Genomic DNA, 23,188 nt, shown 5'->3' on the forward strand with positions numbered 1-23,188 from the left:
AGAGAAAGCAGGAGGATATGGCTGTCGATCAAGAAAATCTACTATCCTACTCACAGAACCTGGCTATCCAAATATTAGTCTTGGAACTGAAAGTCTCTGACCTAGAAGACAGATCTAGGCACAACAATTTGAGATATCGGGGTGTGCCGGAGGAAATACTGCCTACAGATCTGGAAAGGTATGCTACAGAGTTCTGCAAATTACTTCTCAAAGATGATGAACACCCAAATTTTCTGATAGACAGAATAAACTGAGTTCCCAGACCACGGAATGTTTCCTCAGACAAACCTAGAGACATTCTTGCCAGAATTCATGTCTTTACTCATAAAGAAAGAATCCTACAGGAACTTGCCAATAAACCTCAGTTCCCACAAAAATTCCAGGCAATCTCGGTTTTCCCTGATCTCTCTCAATACACCCTACTAAAACGTAGATCCTTTGGCCCTTTTACGCAAATCCTCAGGCAGCAGAATATCCGATACAGGTGGGGGTATCCGACCAAGATTATAGTGACCAGAAATGGCCAGACACTTACAGTCCCATCCCTGGAAACAGGAATGGACCTTCTGAAAACCTGGGACCTCCTCCCGCCTGCTCCCACCACTCTCAGGCCTCTACCACCTGGAACCTTACAGGCAGAGGCACCTGACTGGAACCCATGGCCACATTGCATGCTGCCACACAAATCCTTAGAGCCTCATGACTCATGATGAAGGTGGACTGGTTGCTCTGTAGACTGCTATGCACCCTGACCTAACGGTCCCTCCTTCCAACACTGGAATTTGAGGAGACCGTATGTGCTTAAGTTAAGAGTGTTTTTTATCTCTCTCTCTCCTATATTCAAAAATGCTTGCTCCAAGTTTGTTTTACTGTTTGTTGAAAGTTAAACTGTATTTCTGTCTGAGGGGGGCAGGGATTAATTATGCTAAGTTCGGACCTGGGTATACTTCTAAAGATATATGATTCCTGAACCAGGCCCAAAAAACGATCAACTTGATCTATCTGGATGAGATATCCTCTGTAAATATACTTAGTCTAACCAGTATATCAAGATGTATGTGTTTAATTTCTTTAGAGGGTTCGCTATGTTGGTGTTTGCATTTTGGGTATCCCAATATTTGCTGATGCCAGGGGGCTGGGAGTCTCAGTATGAGCCGAGCCCCGGGCTACACATGATGCACAGGTTAATATGCGAATTTCCGTAGCTTCTCCAGATCCTTATGTTGTTACCTACTTTCTTTGCCGAAATGTGCCTTACTCTGAATCCCATTACATGCTAATCTTTTACTATAGGTATGGTGCCACCATGGTACCTCCAAAGCCCCGAACCTTAGCTACCATAAGACCAGCAATTACTAGAGACACTGAAATTTCATTAGAAGTTTGTTAACCCAGAGGTCAAAATTCTTTATTTATGTGCATTTATTAAAATGTGCTATTTCTCAGATAACCATACCTCTATTTTGAGTCTTTGAACCCTCCTCCTCCTCCTTTCACTTTGCCCCCCACTCCTGGCCCGCCCATGCGTGGCCAACTTCCTCAATACAGGCTTAGGGAGAAATGTTTTATTCTGAGTCAGTTTACTTACTTCATATATAGAGCACCACTAGATAAGTTAATAGTTACATTTTGCCCCCCTGTGGGTGCCCATTTGGACTCCTGTAGAATTTTATAGTAGTCCACTTACCCCCCCCCCCTCTTAGAATCTCTTATTACAGAGATCAAGGAATTGGACTCCTCAGTCCCCATTGGTCTGGTTCCTTGATTGGCGGTGAATAGTGCCGCCACCATTCCCCTGTTGTTTACATTTGTATTATCTATTTAACTTGGTTGTTTTTGTCATTATATTCGAACTGTGTACAATAACAAATTGTCTAACTCTGTCTATATATACCTCATTTGACTCATATTAGGTACCTACTGGATTACAGCCCAAGGAACTGGCCCTGGTGGATCTCTTTCTTGGCCGGTGTACCTAGGTGAGAGTGGGGGCTAGTTCCCCCTCCATTCCCCTTCCCAGTCCTTCCCCCCCTAGATATTCCTCCCTCCCATGCCTCTCTCCTTGATAGGCTACTCTCCTACCTGCTCCACTCCCTATTTCTTTGTGCGGCGACTCTTAGTTGCTGGGACTACTCGCTCTATCCTCTCCCCTCCCCCTAGTCCATTCAGCATGCGGCCCGCCACGGAGACCCTCACATTTGCATCCCTAAACTGCAAGGGACTGAACTCCCCAATGAAACAGAGTCTACTCAGTAATTCCATGCATTCCCTACAAGTTTCTGTGATTTTCGCACAGGAAACTCATTGGCCCTCCTCATACACAGCTCCCTTCAGATCACCGTATTTCACTAGGTGCGTGTCAGCCTCTCACACTGATAAAACCAGGGGCACAGCCATAATACTACATAAACACCTGAGTTTTGAACAGATACTCACTGAGGCTGACCCTGAGGGTAGATATATCATCCTTATATGCAAACTTAATGGTCAGACATACACCTTGGTAAATCTCTATGCTCCCAATTCAGGGCAGGTCACTTTTTTGAAGTCCGTACTACACAAGATAGAGAACCTTAAACTAGGAATAGTCATTATTGGAGGGGACTTTAATATGGTTCTAGACCCGCCAAAAGATAAACGGGTCCAAACACACAAATCCGTAGATTCCTACACAATACACACAGCTGGAAAATTTAAAGAGACTGTCCATCAATATAACCTTTTTGAGGTCTGGAGAGTGTGTCACCCGAACTCCCTTGACTACACATTCTATTCAAAACCACACAGCTCCTATTCCAGGCTTGATTATTTCCTGACCAACTCCTGGACTCTGAATAGAATCACTGACGCCAGAATTCGGACATGTTCCTGGTCGGACCACAATGTAATTACATGCACAATAGACACATCCTTACAGAAAGCTTCAGCCCCCCGCTGGAAGCTACCAAACTATCTGTGGTCTGACACAGAATTTAAGACCCTTGTCCACTCCTCTATAGTAGACTTTTTACATACCAACGCTGACCCTCATTTATCTGATCAAACACTATGGGTCACCATGAAAGCTGTCTTGAGAGGGATATGCATCAAAAAGCAGGCAACCATGAAGCGACAAATGGGAGCCCCAGTCGGACGAGATTGATAGATTACGCGGTCAGGTCAGAGACAAAGAAACGGGTGCAAATGTTATATTATCAGGGCAACAAGGCCACGGCTTTACTAGCCCATAAGCTTTGTGGTTTTAGAGAAGCATCCAGGATTCACACAATCATTAGCAATGGTAGCCCAGTCACAGCCCCCAGGGATATAGGAGACGCGTTCGCCCAGTACTATACGGGACACTATAACCTGTGACCCCCAGAGGCAAAACCAGGTCCACTGTCGGAAAAGATTCAGACATTCCTAGCACCGCTAAATTTATAGAGGCTCAGTGAGGAAGCCAAGGATAAACTACAGCCCCCCTTCACTAAGGAGGAACTCCTCAAGGCCATAAAGCAACTTAACAACACTAAAGCTACAGCCTTTATTTTCAAGACATTTCGCGACTTGATCTCCCCACTCCTGATAAACATGTACTCAGAAGCCAGGAGGCTGGGTCAGTTCCAGAGAGAACTCCTGGGGGCGTCAATTTTAACCATCCCCAAACCTGATAAGGACCCTTCCCTTTGTGGAAGCTATCGCCCAATCTCACTTATCAATATAGACATGAAGCTATATGCCAAACTGTGGGTTATTAGACAAAATAATATTCTTCCTTCGGTGTTGCATACAGTTCAGGTGGGGTTTACACTAGCAGGAGAGGGACCGGACAATATGCACAGGGTTTTGAATATCCTTACAGAAGCTGACAGACTGCAATCCCCCCTGCTGGCCCTGTCCCTTGATGTCGAAAAGGCACTTGACAGGGTCAGCTGGGCATATCTGTGGGAGACGCTTTCCCACTTTGGTTTCCCGGGGCGGAGTCATAAGGGCTATCCAGGCGCAGTACTCTGGACCCCATGCCAGAGTGATAGGTTTGGGATTCTGCTCAGATGAGTTTGAGATTTCGAATGGCACACGACAGGGCTGCCCCCTGTCCCTCCTGATATTCACACTGGCTATAGAATCATTAGCTCAGGCCATTAGAGTATCGGAGGAAATTCAGGGTACACAATTCAGCCCTCGAGAGGACAAGATAGACTTGTTCGCCTACGATATTACGTTCTTTCTCTCCAACCCTGAGAGATCCTTATCAGCCCTGTTCGACCTTATAACACAATTTGGAGAACTCAGTTACTACAAAATCAATTTCCAAAAAACGGAAGCCCTACCTATACATATACCTGACCATGAGCTGGCATCACTGCAAGCTACATACCAATTTAAATGGTCAAGGGACACTCTGAAACATCTAGGGATCCACATAGGCCCAGACCTCCAGGTCGTTAGAACCAAGAACCATGATCATATGCTTACGGAGTTCCGCCAACTTCTAAACTCTTGGAACTTTAGAGAAGTTTCCTGGATGGGCCACATTGCGGCGGTCAAAATGACAATCCTACCCAAAATACTTTATTTATTCCGATGTCTCCCCATAAATCTCCCCAAAGATCTACTAGATAAATATAATGCCCTAATCTCAAGATATATTTGGCAAGGTAAGAAGCCAAGAATAGCCAAGAAGACCCTCCGAAAACCTTATGAGGCCGGAGGTGTCCTTCTACCGAATATTGCGGCATATTACGAAGCGGCCCGTCTAACACACATATCTCTCTGGAGCTCGGCAGACAATGAAAGAGGCTGGAGGAGGGTTTAACAATCTTCCTTCCCACCTGGAGTTCTCCTAAATGATCTCCCCTGGATCCCCGATTACCAACTCAAAACATTGGGTATTTATAACAGAATCATTTTACAGAATCTAGAAAGCTGGAAATCTATTAGACATTATTCAGAGGTGGCTCCTCATCCCTCACCGGCACATTCAATTCCCGGTCTGCTTAGTGACTTCCAGAGTCTCACGTTGCTGCGTGGAGATCATGGAAGATTAATACGATTTCGGAACTTTATAATAGTGGTACTCTACGACTATCCGCGGATCTGCCACCTCAGATACTTTCACCACCAATATGGTTGAGATTTTAATGGCATAGACTCCACACCTTCCTAACTTCCTGGGGCTTCCCGAGAATTGGATTAAGAGCAGCTACATAGTGGGAGCGTAGATGGACCTCTGAAACTGGGCTAGTGGGCCACTCTCGGTACATTATCACTTGATACTAAGAGAGACTACAGAAGACAGAATATGGCAGTTCTGGACATGGGAGGGAGATTTGGGCAAGGAGATTCCTGATGAGAAGTGGGCCAGAGCCATTCTATTAACAAAAGCGACACTCCACTGTGCAAACTCCTTGGAACTTTTCATTAAAGTGGTACTTCGATGGCACTATACCCCCTTCCGCCTATCCCAGATGACTGATTCACATTCCTCCAACTGTTGGAGGGACTGCGGGGGGGGGGGGGCGGGTTCTGACCTTCACATCTGGTGAAGCTGTCCGAAACTTGCTAAACTATGGGAGGAAATTTTCTCACTACTGACTTCACTGCATATCGACATCAGACAGAACCCCAAAGCAGCGATACTTAATCTACTACCCCTAATGCTACCCAAACATCAGAAACAGTTAGTCGTCTTTTTGTTTGCGGTCACCAAATTGGCGATAGCGAGGGTCTGGACACAGAGAGACCCTCCCCAGATACAAACAGTAATTAAAATCATGGACACATTTGCTAGCATGGAAAAAAACTTTCACCAGCAGAAGGATAGCCTAGACACATTTTGTAATATTTGGATCCCCTGGACGGATCGCTGACTCCGCCCTCATTTGGTCTTTCTACACAGTTGCTCCCACACTGTATCCCTGATACTAATAACCCTTCCAACCCAAATATAGACTGGATCCCCCCTCCCCCTCCCATCTTTTCCCTCCTCTCTTTGGTCTCTTACATGACCAGCCCTCCTCTTGCCTGGGTGCGAATTGGTTATGTAGTTCACATGGGTTCTGAGTGACCCATGCAACATGGGTCTGTAACGATCCCCCGGCCAATAGAGACAAGACACCGCAGGTATGCTCAATGTTTTGGTAGCCTAATTGTGCATATCTTTACCACATTTGTAGATAGATACTGTTTTTGTAAGTTTTACATGAGGTACCTAAATGCTTCAATTGTTTACATTGTTTCAATTTCAAGTCAACAAAGCTATATACGAAAGAAAAAGGACATACACCAAAAGCCTTAAGAATGAATATCAGCACATGTGAACTTTTTTGGATTCTTCATCGACATAGACTTTTTTGACCTAATAGAGTTTTCATATGAGTCCACCTGTTTTCCAGGACTGAATTATCAATGTTTCTCTGATGCTGATACGATGTATGCTTTGACCAGTTTGTTAATAAAGCATTTTTGGGAAAAAAAATAAAAAAATAAATACATTTATGATTATAGTAAAAAAAAAAAAAAAAAAAGAGAGAGATTGGGTTGCTTCGGAGCCCCAGCATTTCAGGCTCACCTGAAACGATAGGGTGGTGGATTGAAATAATCCGGTTCCAATCAGGGTGATTGGCAGCCCCTGCTAGTAGCCGATTGGCTGGCAGCAAGCAGCATTCCACAAGCTTTGCTTGTACCCAACTGGGGAGTAATTGATACTTATATAAAGCTACAACTTTGTGTTTTAGACTTTGGCTGTTTTGGCTTGCCGTAGTCACTCCTGCGCATGAGCAGTTGCACATGGGGGATGCCGGGGAGCAGCCACACGGAATGATTCACTTATGATGGTGGGCTATATAAGGAGTAAGTTTAGCACTGTATATATGTCTGTCTTATGAAGGGGCACCACCCGGAACATCACTGTAAATAAATTTTGACATTGGAGTATAACAGTAAGTGCCTTTGCCTTTGTTGTTGAAGCTTATATATATATATATATATATATATATATATACTGTATATATATATATATATATATATATATATATATATATATATATATATATATATATATATATATATATATATATATATATATATATATATATATATAATAAACATTAAAATACCAAGTACCTTTTTGAAGATTTACTTGGGGCTTTAATTTATGTGAGTCTATACAGGATACAGCATATAAAGATTTACTTGGGGCTTTAATTTATGTGAGTCTATACAGGATCCAGCATATAAAACATATATTGCTGACATAAAGTGGTTATACAACCAATTATAAATGCATTCACTTATGGACACATAAAGTACACCTATCTGTACAGAAAAGTATAATCATTGGAATAATACTGTGCTGTTCTAGAGTATATATATTATATATATTAGAATTAGATTAGCAGGAAGTGAAATTTGGTATGAGCTTGACAAACTCCTGCCATACATATGGTTATAAACATGCATGTAAGAGATTTATACATTACCCTGTGAAAAGTCATGTTACATAACACAGTACATATTAATGCTTGAAGGAATGAATAGTCAAAGTTGAACCACTGCAGAGAGATCTTGTACATTCTATAATGCAAACTCAAATTTTTAAAACAGTCTTTGCATAGATAAAGTAAGTCTATTGTACAATTTCATAACTATATATAGTATTAATATACTGTAAGGAGAGTACACAATTTTAAATCTGTATTCCCTATAACACTACAGAAAATCTCTGTCAAAAATTATCATACTCTAGCAGTAAGGACATACATGTAATATTATATGTATACATTTTGTATGCAAATTTAAGCAGCTAAGATATATAAAAAAAAATCTATATGAGGAATGACTATGCAAATTGTTAATTTACAGCAGGCAAGACTTTTAGAATATATAATCTCATTATTCAAACTAAGGCAGTTTGATCAGCTTGCTGCATGAAAATAAACCAAGTTGTGGTAATAGGATTGGCAGACTTGCATAAGACACCAACTGGAATCAAATTGCCCCTGGTGCACATCTTCAAGACATCCGACGCGGAGCATCCTCTTCTGGCGACGACTAAAACAGAATGAAGGTACCTTTAAGTGACGTCATCCAAGATGGCGTCCCTTAGATTCCGATTGGCTGATAGAATTCTATCAGCCAATCAGAATTAAGGTAGAAAAAATCCTATTGGCTGATGCAATCAGCCAATAGGATTGAGCTTGCATTCTAGTGGCTGTTCCAATCAGCCAATAGAATGTGAGCTCAATCCTATTGGCTGATTGGATCAGCCAAGAGGATTGAACTTCAATCCTATTGGCTGATTGCATCAGCCAATAGGATTTTTTCTACCTTAATTCAGATTGGCTGATAGAATTCTATCAGCCAATCGGAATCTAAGGGACGCCATATTGGATGACGTCACTTAAAGGTACCTTCATTCTGTTTTAGTCGTCGCCAGAAGAGGATGCTCCGTGTCGGATGTCTTGAAGATGGACCCGCTCCGCGCCGCATGGATGAAGATAGAAGATGCCGCCTGGATTAAGACTTCTGCCCGTCTGGAGGACCACTTCTGCCCGGCTTGGATGAAGACTTCTGCCCGTCTGGAGGACCACTTCGCCCGGCTTGGATGAAGACGTCTCCTGGTAAGTCGATCTTCAGGGGGTTAGTGTTAGGTTTTTCTAAGGGTGTATTGGATGGGTTTTATTTTTTAGATTAGGGTTTGGGCGGCAAAAGAGCTAACTGCCCTTTTAAGGACAATGCCCATCCAAATGCCCTTTTCAGGGCAATGGGGAGCTTAGGTTTTTCTAGATAGTATTTTATTTGGGGGGTTGGTTGTGTGGGTTGTGGGTTTTACTGTTGGGGGGTTGTTTGTATTTTGTTTTACAGGTAAAAGAGCTGACTTCTTTGGGGTAATGTCCCGCAAAAGGCCCTTTTAAGGGCTATTGATAGTTTAGTTTAGACTAGGGGTTTTTTTATTTTGGGGGGGCTTTTTTATTTTAATAGGGCTATTAGATTAGGTGTACTTATTTTACATTTCTGTAATTTGTTTATTATTTTCTATAATTTAGTGTTGTTTTTTTGTACTTTAGCTAATTTAATTTAATTTATTTAATTGTTTTTAATTTAGTTTTTCAGGTGTTAGATTTTTTTTCAGCCGGCTCTCCCCGTTGATTCCTATGGGGAAATCGTGCATGAGCATGTTACACCAGCTCACCGCTGACTTAAGCAGCGCTGGTATTGGAGTGCGGTAATGAGCAAAATTTTGCTCAACGCTCACTTCTTGTCTTTTAACGACGGGTTTCTGAAAACTCGTAATACCAGCGCTGTAGTTAAGTGAGCGGTGAGACAAAACTGCTCGTTAGCACCGCATAGCCTTAAACGCAAAACCTATAATCTAGGTGTTAGGTAACGCTCCTCAGGTGTAATGCTGTGACCCCCAGCTATGTAGTACCTGTAAGGAGAGTACTATTGGATAGCTCCTGGGCTGGGTAGTGCCTGAGTCACTTACTGTGTCTTACCAGCATGCCTTATCCCTCACAGGTTGCTGATCCTGTAGAGAGTCCATCCAGTGCAAGTAAATGTACTGTAGAGGATACTGCGGATATACCTGTAACCCCTGCCTGAGGGCAGTTATAGCGGTTAGATTACCCATTAGGGTAATGGAAAACACATATAAAAGGGAAATCCTTACCCCTGTTTCATTCAGAGTCTTCTTAAATATGCTTGGAGTCAAGTTCCCTAGGAGTACTGGGTCCCAAGTCATGTCTGGGCCCACAAATCATGTGAAAAAATAATAAACTCTTGATAGTAGAGCACCTCTGAAATCTTCAACCTCTCTCCTCGGAGCCAAGAACAAACTGGAGAGGGACACAAGGGGCAAAAGCTCTGTGAGGGTGCTTGTCCTCCTCCTGATAGGCTGGAATATATCCCACTGTCAGGGTGCCAAGAATCAGACTGAGACGAGAAGTGCAAAAATAATCACACCTTTATTAATAGCAAAAAATAATAAAAAGTCCACAAGTCAAATAACAAGCCAGGAATCAAAACCAGAGCTGGTAGTCAGACAAGCTGAGTCAGGAGCCAAACCGAATAGTCAGATCAGCCGAGTCAGGAGCCAAAGCGAGTAGTCAGATGAGCAGGAATCAGGAACAAGGAGAACAGCAGAGTCAGGAACTAACCAGGGATCAGGAACCAGGAGGGACAGCCAGGTAATACACAGGAGCTCTCACAAACAGGTCTGAGACAACGCAAGGGCAAAGCATACTGAACAGAGCCCCTTTAAATAATAAGTGATGACATCACAATTCTGAGGCTGCATCCTGTCTCACACGGATGATGTACACCAGTCTGGCCATAAAAGGAAGTGCAGGAAATGAGCAGCATCACACAGTATGCACCAGAATTAGCAAGAGAGGTGAGTAAAATGGCTGCCAGCAGCACATGGCAAATAAGGCAGGTAAAAAACCCTGACAGTACCCTCCTCTCAACGACCCCTCCCCCACGGAAGGACAAAAGGCTTATTGGGGAAACGGGCATGGAAGGCACGGAGGAGGGCGGGAGCATGAACATCAGAGGAGGGAACCCAAGAACGCTCCTCCGGACCGTAGCCCCTCCAGTGAACCAAATACTGTACGCGGCCCCTGGACATATGAGAGTCAATAATGCTGCTGACCTCATACTCCTCATGGTTGTCAACAAAGATAGGACGGGGACGAGGCAACACAGTGGTAAACCGATTACAAACCAATGGTTTCAAGAGGGAGACAGGAAAAACATTGGAGATGCGCATTGCAGGAGGAAGGTCAAGAGCGTAGGCCACAGGATTGACCCATTGGAGTATTTGAAAAGGACCAACATAACGGGGAGACAGTTTATTGGAATGCACATGAAGGTTCAAGTTGCCAAACTCTCTCACCAACCTGGTAGGAAGGTGCGGGCAGGCACCTACGATCAGCCTGGAACTTTTGGCGCTGCATAGAACGATGAAGGCAATCCTGAATCTGCACCTACGTGGAACGGAGTTGCCGGAGATGCTCCTCCAAAGCCGGAATACCATGAGACATGAATGAATCGGGCAACAAGGATGGTTGAAACCCATAATTCGCCATTTGAGCACAAAAGGAACGCCAAAATCTGGAGACAAACTGGCTACCCCGGTCCGACACTATCTCCTTGGGTAACCCATGTAAACAGAACTCCTCCCGGGCAAAAATTGAAGCAAGCTCCTAAGCGGTAGGCAACTTTTTCAGGGGAATGCAATGTGACATTTTAGAAAAACGGTCAACCACCATAAGGATAACAGTATTGCCATTGGAAACACGGAGCTCGACAATGAAGTCCATGGAAAGATGTGTCCAAGGACGCTCACCATTAGCAATAGGTTGAAGAAGACCCACAGGAAGACGTAGAGGAGTCTTATTCTGTGCACAAACTGAGCAGGAGGCAACATACACAGCAACATAAGAACGAAGAGCTGGCCACCAGAATTGTCGAGTGACAGACCAAATCATTTGGTTCTTGCCTGGGTGACCTGTAGCTTTAGGATAGTGGTAAGTGTGCAAAAGTTAAGTTCGAAGATTCTCAAGAACAAAACACTTACCACTAGGTTTCTAAGGCGGTGCATTGGTTTGTGCAGCCAGGATCTCCTCCCCCAAGGGAGAAGTCAAATTAGTATGTATAGTAGCCAAAATATGGTCAGGAGGTATAACTGGAGTAGGTACAGACTCCTCCTTGGACAGAGGCGAAAATTGTCGAGACAGGGCATCAGCCCTAACATTCTTACTACCAGACAGGTAGGAGACCACATAATTAAACCGAAAAAAAAAATAGCGCCCATCTGGCCTGTCGAGGCGACAAACGTTTTGCTTCAGATAGAGAAGTTAAATTCTTGTGGTCAGTAAGAATGAGCACTGGCACGCTAGTACCCTCGAGAAGATGCCTCCATTCCTTGAGTGCCAAAATTATGGCAAGTAATTCCCTGTCTCCAATTTCATAATTGCACTCTGCTGGAGACAAGGACGTTGAGACAAGAGGGCACCTACTCCAGTCTCAGACGCATCGACCTCAAGAAGAAAGGCAGGACAGGGTTAGGATGAGCCAGAACTGGAGCGGCAGCAAAGGCAGTCTTAAGACTATCAAAGGCCTTAATGGCAGTAGGTTACCAATGGAGTGGATCATTCTCTTTACGGCTCATGTCTGTGATAGGTTTGACCAAGGAAGAAAAGTTTTTAATAAACTTTCTATAGTAATTGGCGAACCCCAAAAAACGTTGAATAGACCGAAGACCAACTGGGCGAGGCCACTGCAGAACTGCAGATAACTTGTCAGGATCCATGGAGAACCCTGCAACGGAGATAACATAACCTAGGAGGGTTACTTGAGTCTGATGGAACTCACATTTCTCAAGTTTACAAAACAGGCCATTCTCACGTAGTCTCTGAAGAACCCATGTAACATCAGAACGATGAGCCTCAAGTGTGGGTGAGTGTATGAGGATGTCGTCTAAGTACACCACAACACACTGTTGCAACATATCTCGTAAGGACATCATTAATAAATTCCTGGAAAACAGCAGGAGCATTACATAGGCCAAAGGGCATTACAAGATACTCATAATGCCGCTCCTGGTTTTCCATTTGTGGTCCTCCTTGATCCTAACGAGATTGTACGCTCCTCTCAAAGCAAGTTTAGTAAAGACCGTAGCTCCCTTGAGGCGGTCAAAGAGTTCCGTAATGAGCAGAATAGGGTCAGCATTCTTAATGGTAAGATGATTAAGACCCCTATAATCGATGCATGGTCTTAACTCGCCACCCTTTTTCCTCACAAAGAAGAAGCCAGCCCCTGCAGGAGAGCAGGATTTGCGGATGATCCCCGCGACAGAGCATCGGCAACATACTCCTCTATAGCACAATTCTCCGCAACAGGCAGAGGGTAATCCCAGCCCCGAGGAGGAATGGCTCCGGGTTGCAGGTCTATGGCACAATCGTAAGACCGGTGAGGAGGCGACGTACCGGCACACACCTGGTCAAAAATGTCTAGGAACTCTCGGCACTCCTCTGGCAATTGAGATACCGAAGACGTGCACAAGACTTTTAACTGGTTTCCGAAGACAAGTGGAAATACATTGCAGAGACCACAACAAAATTTCGGACCTGCGCCAGTCGAGACTGGGATTGTGCTTTTGGAGCCAGGGATAACCCAGAATAACCGGAAAATGCGGAGAGTTAATAACCTGGAACTGGAGGGTTTCAAAATGGAGAGCCCCAACAGCCATGGATAACGGAGCAGTTTCGTGAGTAACGAGTGTGGGCTGAAGGGGCCTGCCATCACTGGCCTCAATAGCAAGCAGAACGGACTGAGGCAAAACAGGAATGGAGTGCTTTGATACAAATGCACTGTCAATGAAATAGCCCGCAGCACTGGAGTCAACAAGAGCCTGGGTGACTATGGAGGAGTCCACCCAGGAAAGGACAACCCGTGATCAAAGGTTTCTACTTTAGCGGTTCCAGGGACGAGAATAAACCACCCAAAGTCTGCCCCCAACAGGACCTTAGGTGTGAGCGTTTCCCGGCTGTGTAGGACAAGACTTCAAATGGTGGCCCTGTAACCCACAATAGAGGCAAAGCCCCTCCCTCCTCCTAAAGGCCCTCTCCACCGTGGAGAGACACATGAATCCCAACTGCATCTGCTCAGCAGTACCTGGTGACTCGGGACCAGGAGGCATGGGAGGAGAGGAAGGCATGGGTGGGAACAAACACATAGGAGACAATGGAACAGGAGGCTTCCGCAAGCACTCCTTGAAAGAGGGCCTCTCACATAGTCTGATGTCAATTAGGATAAAAAAAGACACCAATGCCTCAAGATCTTCTGGTAAATCTCTGGCAGCCACTTTGTCTTTAATCGCATCAGAGAGCCCATGAAAGAAGACGGCAACAAGGGCTTTATTGTTCCAACCTACCTCTGCGGCAAGCATATGGAACTCAATGGCATACTGAGCAACAGATCTTGTACCTTGCTGAATGGACATGAGTCGTTTAGCAGCAGAGGAGCGAGCCGGGACATCAAATTCCTTTCGAAAGGAGGCCACAAATTCAGGGTAATTTGAAATCACAGGTCTATTAGTCTCCCACAAGGGATTAGCCCAGGCAAGAGCTGTGTCAGAGAGTAACAAGGTAAGAAATCCCACCTTAGCTCTGTCAGAGGGAAACGCCTGAGGTAACATCTCAAAGTAAATGCCCACCTGGTTCAAAAACCCTCTGCACTGATTAGGATTGCCTCCATATCACTGAGGTAGAGGTGCAGAACTGTATATGCTCCTGGTAGGACTAGGTGCAGCAGCGGAAACAGGAGCAGCCATAACTTGTGGGACACTTTTGTCCAAATGTGCAGTGCAAGTCAGTAGGGTTTGCAGGGCTAGTATAAATTGATCCAAGCAGTGATCCTGTTCATCCATCCTGGAAATTATGGCAGGTAAAGGTGGATTCATGGCCCTTGTGTAATGTCAGGGTGCCAGGAATCAGACTGAGACGAGAAGTGCAAAAATAATCACACCTTTATTAATAGCAAAAAATAATAAAAAGTCCACAAGTCATATAACAAGCCAGGAATCAAAACCAGAGCTGGTAGTCAGACTAGCCGAGTCAGGAGCCAAAGCGAGTAGTCAGACGAGCTGGAATCAGGAACAAGGAGAGCAGTAGAGTCAGGAACTAGCCAGGGATCAGGAACTAGGGACGGACGTCATACAGCCAGGTAATTCACAGGAGCTCTCACAAACAGGTCTGAGACAGTGCAAGGGCAAAGCATACTGAACAGAGGCCCTTTAAATAATAAGTGATGACATCACAATTCTGAGACTGCATCCTATCTCACACGGATGATGTAAACCAGTCTGGCCATAAAAGGAAGTGCAGGAAATGAGCAGCATAACACAGTATGCACCAGAGTCAGCAAGAGAGGTGAGTAAAATGGCTGCCAGCAGCACATGGCAAACAAGGCAGGGAAAAACCCTGACACCCACGTGTTATGAAGCTATGGACTCTCATCAGTTAAAGGACACTGAACCCAAATATTTTCTTTCATGATTCAAATAGAGCATGACATTTTAATCAACTTTCTAATTTACTCCTATTATCAATCGGCTAGATTACGAGTTTGGCGTTAGGCTTAAAAAGCAGCATTGTCCGGTCCCAACGCTGCTTTTTAACGCCCGCTGGTATTACGAGTCTTGAAGGTACAGGTGTACCACTCACTTTCTTGGACAGACTCGGAAATACCACAAATCCACTTACGTCAATTGCGTATCCTCTTTTTTCAATGGGACTTGCATAGCGCTGGTATTATGAGTCTGCCAAAAAGTGAGCGGTAGACCCTCTCCTGTCAAGCCTGGTACCGCATTTTAAAGTCAGTAGTTAAGAGTTTTACACTACAACGCCGTAGCATAAAACTCTTAACTAAACTGCTAAAAAGTACACTAACACCCATAAACTACCTATTAACCCCTAAACCGAGGTCCCCCACATCGCAAATACTTTTAAAAAAATGTAACCCCTAATCTGCCGAACCGGACATTGCCGCCACTATAATAAATATATTAACCCCTAAACCGCCGCACTCCTACCTCGCAAACACTAGTTAAATTTTATTAACCTCTAATCTGCCGTCCATAACATCGCCGACACCTACCTACATTTATTAACCCCTAATCTGCCGCCCCCAACGTCGCCGCCACTATATTAAAGTTATTAACCCCTAAATAGTCTTAACCCCTAAAAAGTCTAACCCTAACACCCCCCTAACTTAATTATAATATAAATAAATATAAATAAAATAACTATCATTAACTAAATTATTCCTATTTAAAACTAAATACTTACCTATACAATAAACCCTAAGATAGCTACAATATAACTAATAGTTACATTGTAGCTAGCTTATGGTTTATTTTTATTTTACAGGCAACTTTGTTCCGATCAGCCAATAGAATGCAAGGTCAATCTGATTGGCTGATTGGAGCCAGTACCTGTAAAATAAAACCTAACCTAAGTTACAATTACACCCTACACTACCACTATAATTAAATTCCCTAAATTAAATAAAATTATCTAAAGTACAAAAACAAACAAACACTAAATTACAGAAAATAATAAAAAAATTACAAAATTTTTAAACTAATTACACCTAATCTAATCCCCCTAGCAAAACAAAAAGCCCCCCCCCCCCCAAAATAAAAAAGCCCTACCCTACACTAAATTACAAATAGCCCTTAAAAGGGCCTTTTGCAGGGCATTGCCCCAAAGTAATCAGCTCTTTTACCTGTAAAAAAATTACAAATCCCCCCCAAACATTAAAACCCACCACCCACACAACCATCCCAATCCCCCCTTAAAAAAACCTAACACTAACCCTCTGAAGATCGACCTACCGGGAGACGTCTTCATCCAACCGGGCAGAGGTGGTCCTCCAGACGGGCAGAAGTCTTCATCCAGACGGCATCTTCTATCTTCATCCATCCGGTGCGGAGCAGGTCTATCTTCAAGACATCCGACGTGGAGCATCCTCTTCTTCTGACGGCTATGACTGAATGAAGGTTCCTTTAAATGACGTCATCCAAGATGGCGTCCCTTCAATTCCAATTGGCTGATAGAATTCTATCAGCCAATCAGAATTAAGGTAGAAAAAACCTTATTGGCTGATGCAATCAGCCAATAGGATTGAGCTTGCATTCTATTGGCTGATTGGAACTACCTGACTACCCGACGAATGAAGGTACTTTTAAGTGACGTCATCCAAGATGGGGTCCCTTAGAGTCCGATCGGCTGATAGAATTCTATCAGCCAATCGGAATTAAGGTTGAAAAAATCCTATTGGCTGATGCAATCAGCCAATAGTATTGAGCTAGCATTCTCTGTGGCCCTCTCTGCACCGGACATCGGTGGCCGGTATCGTTGGTGGGTGGGAGCAAGTCTGGGAGGCGGGTGGGCGGCCATCGATGTGCCGAGTGGAGTGGAGGGGGGCGGGATCGGGTACGGAACATACGGGGGCACGCACGGGAGCGCGCGTGTGCACGGGGGGCGGCGGGCGGGCGCGTGCACGGGGTGGGAGCGGGAGGGAACCGCTACACTGCAGAAAAAAAAGGTTAAGAAAAGTTAAAAAAAAAACAAATAAAATAATAATAATAATAATCTAAGGGTTCCTGAAGGGGTGGGGGGTTGGTCTAGGGGGGGGGGGGAAGCTACACTACAGAAAAGGGCAAAAAAAAAAAAAAATCATACTTTTTTTTACTAAACTGGGTACTGGCAGACAGCTGCCAGTACCCAAGATGGCGCCCATTAAGGCAGAGGGGGAGGGTTAGAAAGCTGCTTGGTGGGGGATCAGTGAGGTTAGGGGCTAAGGGGGGATCCTACACAGCAGCATATGTAAATATGCCCAAAAAAAAAACAACCCAAATATAGCTTTTATTTTAGTACTGGCAGAGTTTCTGCCAGTACTTAAGATGGCGGGGATAATTGTGGGGTGGGGGAGGGAAGAGAGCTGTTTGGGAGGGATCAGGGGGTCTGATGTTTTAGGTGGGAGGCTGAGCTCTACACTAAAGCTAAAATTAACCCTGCAAGCTCCCTACAAGCTACATAATTAACCCCATCACTGCTAGCCATAATACAAGTGTGATGCGCAGCGGCATTTGGCGGCCTTCTTATTACCACAAAGCAACGCCAAAGCCATATATGTCTGCTATTTCTGAATAAAGGGGATCCCAGAGAAGCATTTACAACCATTTGTGCCATAATTGCACAAGCTGTTTGTAAATGATTTCAGTGAGAAACCTAAAATTGTGAAAAATTTAAAGTTTTTTTTAATTTGATCGCATTTGGCGGTGAAATGGTGGCATGAAATATACCAAAATTGACCTAGATCAATACTTTGGGTTGTCTACTACACTACACTAAAGCTAAAATTACCCCTAAAAGCTCCCTACATGCTCTCTAATTAACCCCTTCACTGCTGGGCATAATACACGTGTAGTGCGCAGTGGCATTTAGCAGCCTTCTAATTACCAAAAAGCAATGTCAAAGCCATATATGTCTGCTATTTCTGAACAAAGGGGATCCCAGAGAATAATTTACAATAATTTAAGCCATAATTGCACAAGCTGTTTGTAAATAATTTCAGTGAGAAACCAAAAGATTGTGAAAAAATTAGTGAAAAAGTGAACAATTTTTTGTATTTAATCGCATTTGGCGGTGAAATAGTGGCATGAAATATATCAAAATGGGCCTAGATCAATACTTTGGGATGTCTACTAAAAAAAAATATATACATGTCAATGGATATTCAGAGATTCCTGAAAGATATTAGTGTTCTAATGTAACTAGCGCTAATTTTGAAAAATAATGGTTTGGAAATAGCAAAGTGCTATTTGTATTTATGGCCCTATAACTTACAAAAAAAGCAAAGAAGATGTAAACATTGGGTATTTCTAAACTCAGGACAAAATTTAGAAACTATTTAGCATGGGTGTTTTTTGGTGGTTGTAGATGTGTAACAGATTTTGGGGGTCAAAGTTAGAAAAAGTGTGTTTTTTTCAATTTTTTCCTCATATTTTATAATTTTTTTTATAGTAAATTATAAGATATGATGAAAATAATGGTATTTTTAGAAAGTCCATTTAATGGCGAGAAAAACGGTATATAATATGTGTGGGTACAGTAAATGAGTAAGAGGAAAATTACAGCTAAACACAAACACTGCAGAAATGTAAAAATAGCCTTGGTCCCAAACGGACAAAAAATGGAAAAGTGCTGTGGTCATTAAGGGGTTAAAATTGCATGCTCTATCTGAATCATGAAAGAAAACATTTAGGTTTAGTGTCCCTTTAAGAAGGGAAGATTGACAAATTCATGAACAGGTATAAAATGTAAAAAAAAACAAAAACATATATTAGCGACAGGGCTACTGTACAACTTATTTTCTTCTACTGCTGCAATAGTATTTGATTATACAATCTAATTTCTGCTGTATACTTATCTTTATAATATTTAGTATAAACACAATTCCACATTTCTCTGTCTAAAAATAGGTTTGCAATTTTGTACTAAACAACATGTTTATTTTTCTTTCTTTAAAGGTAGAATTATCTTTGTGAGGAAACAAAAACATCTTTTTTTGCACACATTTGTCAGTTGGATATAAATTGACATAATGACAGTGTTTAGACTCTGTGTGGTGCATACTTGCATAAATCTTTAGACCAATTTGCTTTTCTGGTCTTGTCTACGCAATGACAACTGTATTACAATATTACGCTGCTATCTAAATATATTACCTGATGAAGAGGGCAGAACCCTGAAACGTGTACAGATAGCCCTCAGTTTACGCCGGGGTTAGGTTCCAGAAGGAATGGTTGTAAATCGAAACCGTTGTAAATTGAAACCCAGTTTATAATGTAAGTCAATGGGAAGTGAGGGAGATAGGTTCCAGGCCCCTCAAAATTGTCATAAGTAACACATAATACATTATTTTTAAAGCTTTGAAATGAAGACTTTAAATGCTAAACAGCATTATAAACCTAATAAAATAATCACACAACACAGAATATATAATTAAACTAAGTTAAATGAACAAAAACATTTGCTAAACAGCATTATAAATCTAATAAAATAATCACACAACACAGAATATATAATTAAACTAAGTTAAATGAACAAAAACATTTGCTAAACAGCATTATAAACCTAATAAAATAATCACACAACACATACTTTACTTGCATTTTTCTGCAAACAGTTCTTTGTATGCATTCCAATCTGGACTGATTTGTAGTCAGGAAGTTCTTGTTCCTTTGAAATCTGCTCGATAGCTCAGATCCGGTTAAACGGATTAATTTCAGCTTGCTTGGCTTTGCTGCAACACAAGCGGACAGCTCCACCTACTGGCTATTTTAATACATGCACTGGTTCTCAATGCTTTTCAATAGCAGTCACATGACTGGAAAAAAAGGTTGTTATTCTGAAACGGTGTAAATTGAACCGTTGTAAAACGAGGGCCACCTGTACTGTGGTATTAGTCTGGCTAGGCAAGTGCTGTTGTTTTTATTTATGTGTGGTTTCTATGTGCTTTTTTATTGCTCTACATTTATTTTTTTAGCAAATAATATACCATCTTGGGATTGAATTGTGTTTATTTGATTATTCTCTGTAACATTTATTTATGATTGCTTTGTTATTTACTTGTATAATTCATACATGTTTAATGAAAATAAATTTATGCCAATTAACTTTTGGTGTCTAAAAATTGATATATGTTTATATAGCACTGTCTTATAGTATATCTATTGCTATCTAAATTTTTCATGCATAGGAGAGATATCAGGTGATGTTGCAGAGAACAGACAGAAGAAATAATATATATAAGGTTGCGATAAGAAAAATACAATAAGTCCTTAGAGCATTTTGTTTTGCACTCTTGTTTGCATTTAAAGGGACAGTCTGCTCAAAAAATGTTGTTGTTGAAAATGATAGATAATCCCTTAAAGGGACATGAAACCCAAATGTTTTCTTTCATGATTTAGAAAGAGCATACAATTATAAACAACTTTCTAATTTACTTCTGTTATCTATTTTGCTTCATTCTCTTGATATTCTTTGCTGAAAAGCATATCTAGATATGCTTAGTAGCTGCTGATTGGTAGCTGCACATAGATGCCTCCTGTGATTGGTTCACTGTGTGCATTGCTATTTCTTAATTAAAGTATATCTAAAGAATAAAGCAAATTAGGTAATAGAAGTAAATTGGAATGTTGTTTAAAATTATATTCTCTACCTTAATCATGAAAGAAAATGTTTGGGTATAATGTCCCCAGTTTTGCATAACCAACATTATTATATTAATACACTTTTTACCTCTGGGATTACCTTGTATCTAAGATTCTGCATACTGGCCCATTATCTCAGTTCTTTTGACAGACTTGCATTTTAGCCAATCAGTACTGACTCTTAAATAACTCCACGGCCATGAGCACAATTCTCTCTCTCTCTCTCTATATATATATATATATATATATATATATATATTATATATTATATATACATATAAATTGTACCAAAATACCATCAGATATGTAGAAATATGTATATATGAATAAATAGAACATATTGTGCACAAAATGATTACTGCAATTAGTGCTCCATTCATTATCTGGCCCAAAGTGTAATATTCTGCAGGTGATAAAATACCTTGTACTATTTATAATATAAATAAAAAGAGAGAAGTGCTCAACCTGGGAACGAACAATAGCATAATAGCTTGTTATATGGCTAGTTACCACCATAGAAACAGTCTCTTTTTGCTCAATATGAGCCTTTCACAGAGAAGAACTTTCCTGTAGCATATCAGTCTGATCCTGACTTCACAGTGCAGTGCAGCCCCGAAATACGAGGCAATCCCTCTCTGAACGAGAGAAACGGCAAAACCCCAGATGTACATTTCGGCCTATTGTGGGCCTCGTCAGTGAGGTGCAGCCAAATCCCTCTAGGCTCACTGAGCAACAGGTCCACGTCTGGATTCCCGCATCACACTTAGCGAGACTTCCCTAAGTGTCTTAATTTGCATAAATAAAAAGAGAGAAGTGCTCAACCTGGGAACGAACAATAGCATAATAGCTTGTTCTATGGCTAGTTACCACCCAAGAAGCAGCCACTTTTTACTCAACATGTGCCTTTCACAGAGAATAAGCTATTTCGGGGCTGGACTGTACTGTTAAGTCAAGATCAGACTGATATGCTTCAGGAAAGTTCTTCTCTGTGAAAGGCACATGTTGAGCAAAAAGAGGCTGCTTATTGGGTGGTAACTAGCCACAGAACAAGCTATTATGCTATTGTTCGTTCCCAGGCTGATCGCTTCTCTCTTTTTATTTTTAACTACTTATAATATGTTTGATAAATTAATATGTATTACATTTGTTTTAGAGACGTTTCGATGCATAAACCACCTATCTTTTCAGGACTATTATATATATATTTATATATATACACACACATACATGTCAATCTGAGATGAGCAGGAAGGCCAACTCTCACATGCATTCATGACATTCCTTACTCTAACTGTAGTGACCTCTACACAACTAAATGCATCTGTGTTCCTTGCTGGCTTTAGGTCTTTAGGCTATGCATTAATAATTTACAAAATCAATGATTAAATGGACGCAGTCATCTTCATCTGTGTATTTATGCTGCTGATGAAAGCTGTTATTAAGGGATTGTATTGATGTATCTATTTATTTGATCATTTGTTTGTTAAATTATTCATTTACAATTTATAAAAAGGTGAAGGGTTGACTCCAGTCTCAGAGGGCCATAAATATATCTTACAAAGTAAAGATGGGAAAAAAGTTTCTCACTGCAGCCGCTGAGAATACAAAGCTCTTTACATTGGGTTATTTATTTAACATGAGGGTGAGAATTTCTTACCCAGCTATGAGATGAGACAGAAAACTGTGTCTGTGCTCCAGAGACCATACTTAAAGGGACATGCTTCTTTCATGATTCAGCACATCATTTTACACAACTTTCTATTTTACTTTCCACTACTGGGAGCTAGCTGAACCCATCTGGTGAGTCAATAAGAGACACGTGTGTGTAGCACACTACTGCTGCTGAGGATATGTACATTTGCAGATATATACCGTGAATGTTTAATTTTTACTTCTTTGTCCCCTTTAAAAATGAAAATGAATCGTTCAGAATTCAGCTAGAGCACAGTTTAAAATAACTTTCCAGTTTTCTTACAATATTAAAATGGGCACAATATTTTTAAATGCACACTTTCTGAGGCACCAGCTCCTTCTGGGCATGTGCTTTCACAGTATATACTTGCATATGCATTTTGTGATTGGCTGATGGCTGTCACATGATGCAGGGGGAGGAAAATGTAACTAGCTTTGACATTTGTCAGAACAAAAATCTATTGCTCATTTGAAATTAAAGGGACAGTCTACACCAGAATTTTTATTGTTTTAAAAGATATATAATCCCTTTATTACCCATTCCCCAGTTTTGCATAACCATCACAGTTATATTAATATACTTTTTACCTCTGTGATTATCTTGTATCTAAGCCTCTGCAAACTGCCCCTTTATTTCAGTTCTTTTGACAGACTTCAGTTTAGCCAATCACTGTCTGCTCCCAGATAACTTCACGTGCACGAGCACAGTGTTATCTAGATGAAATATGTGAA

The sequence above is a fragment of the Bombina bombina genome, chromosome 4 (assembly GCF_027579735.1).
Source record: "Bombina bombina isolate aBomBom1 chromosome 4, aBomBom1.pri, whole genome shotgun sequence".
Taxonomy (NCBI): Eukaryota; Metazoa; Chordata; class Amphibia; order Anura; family Bombinatoridae; genus Bombina; species Bombina bombina.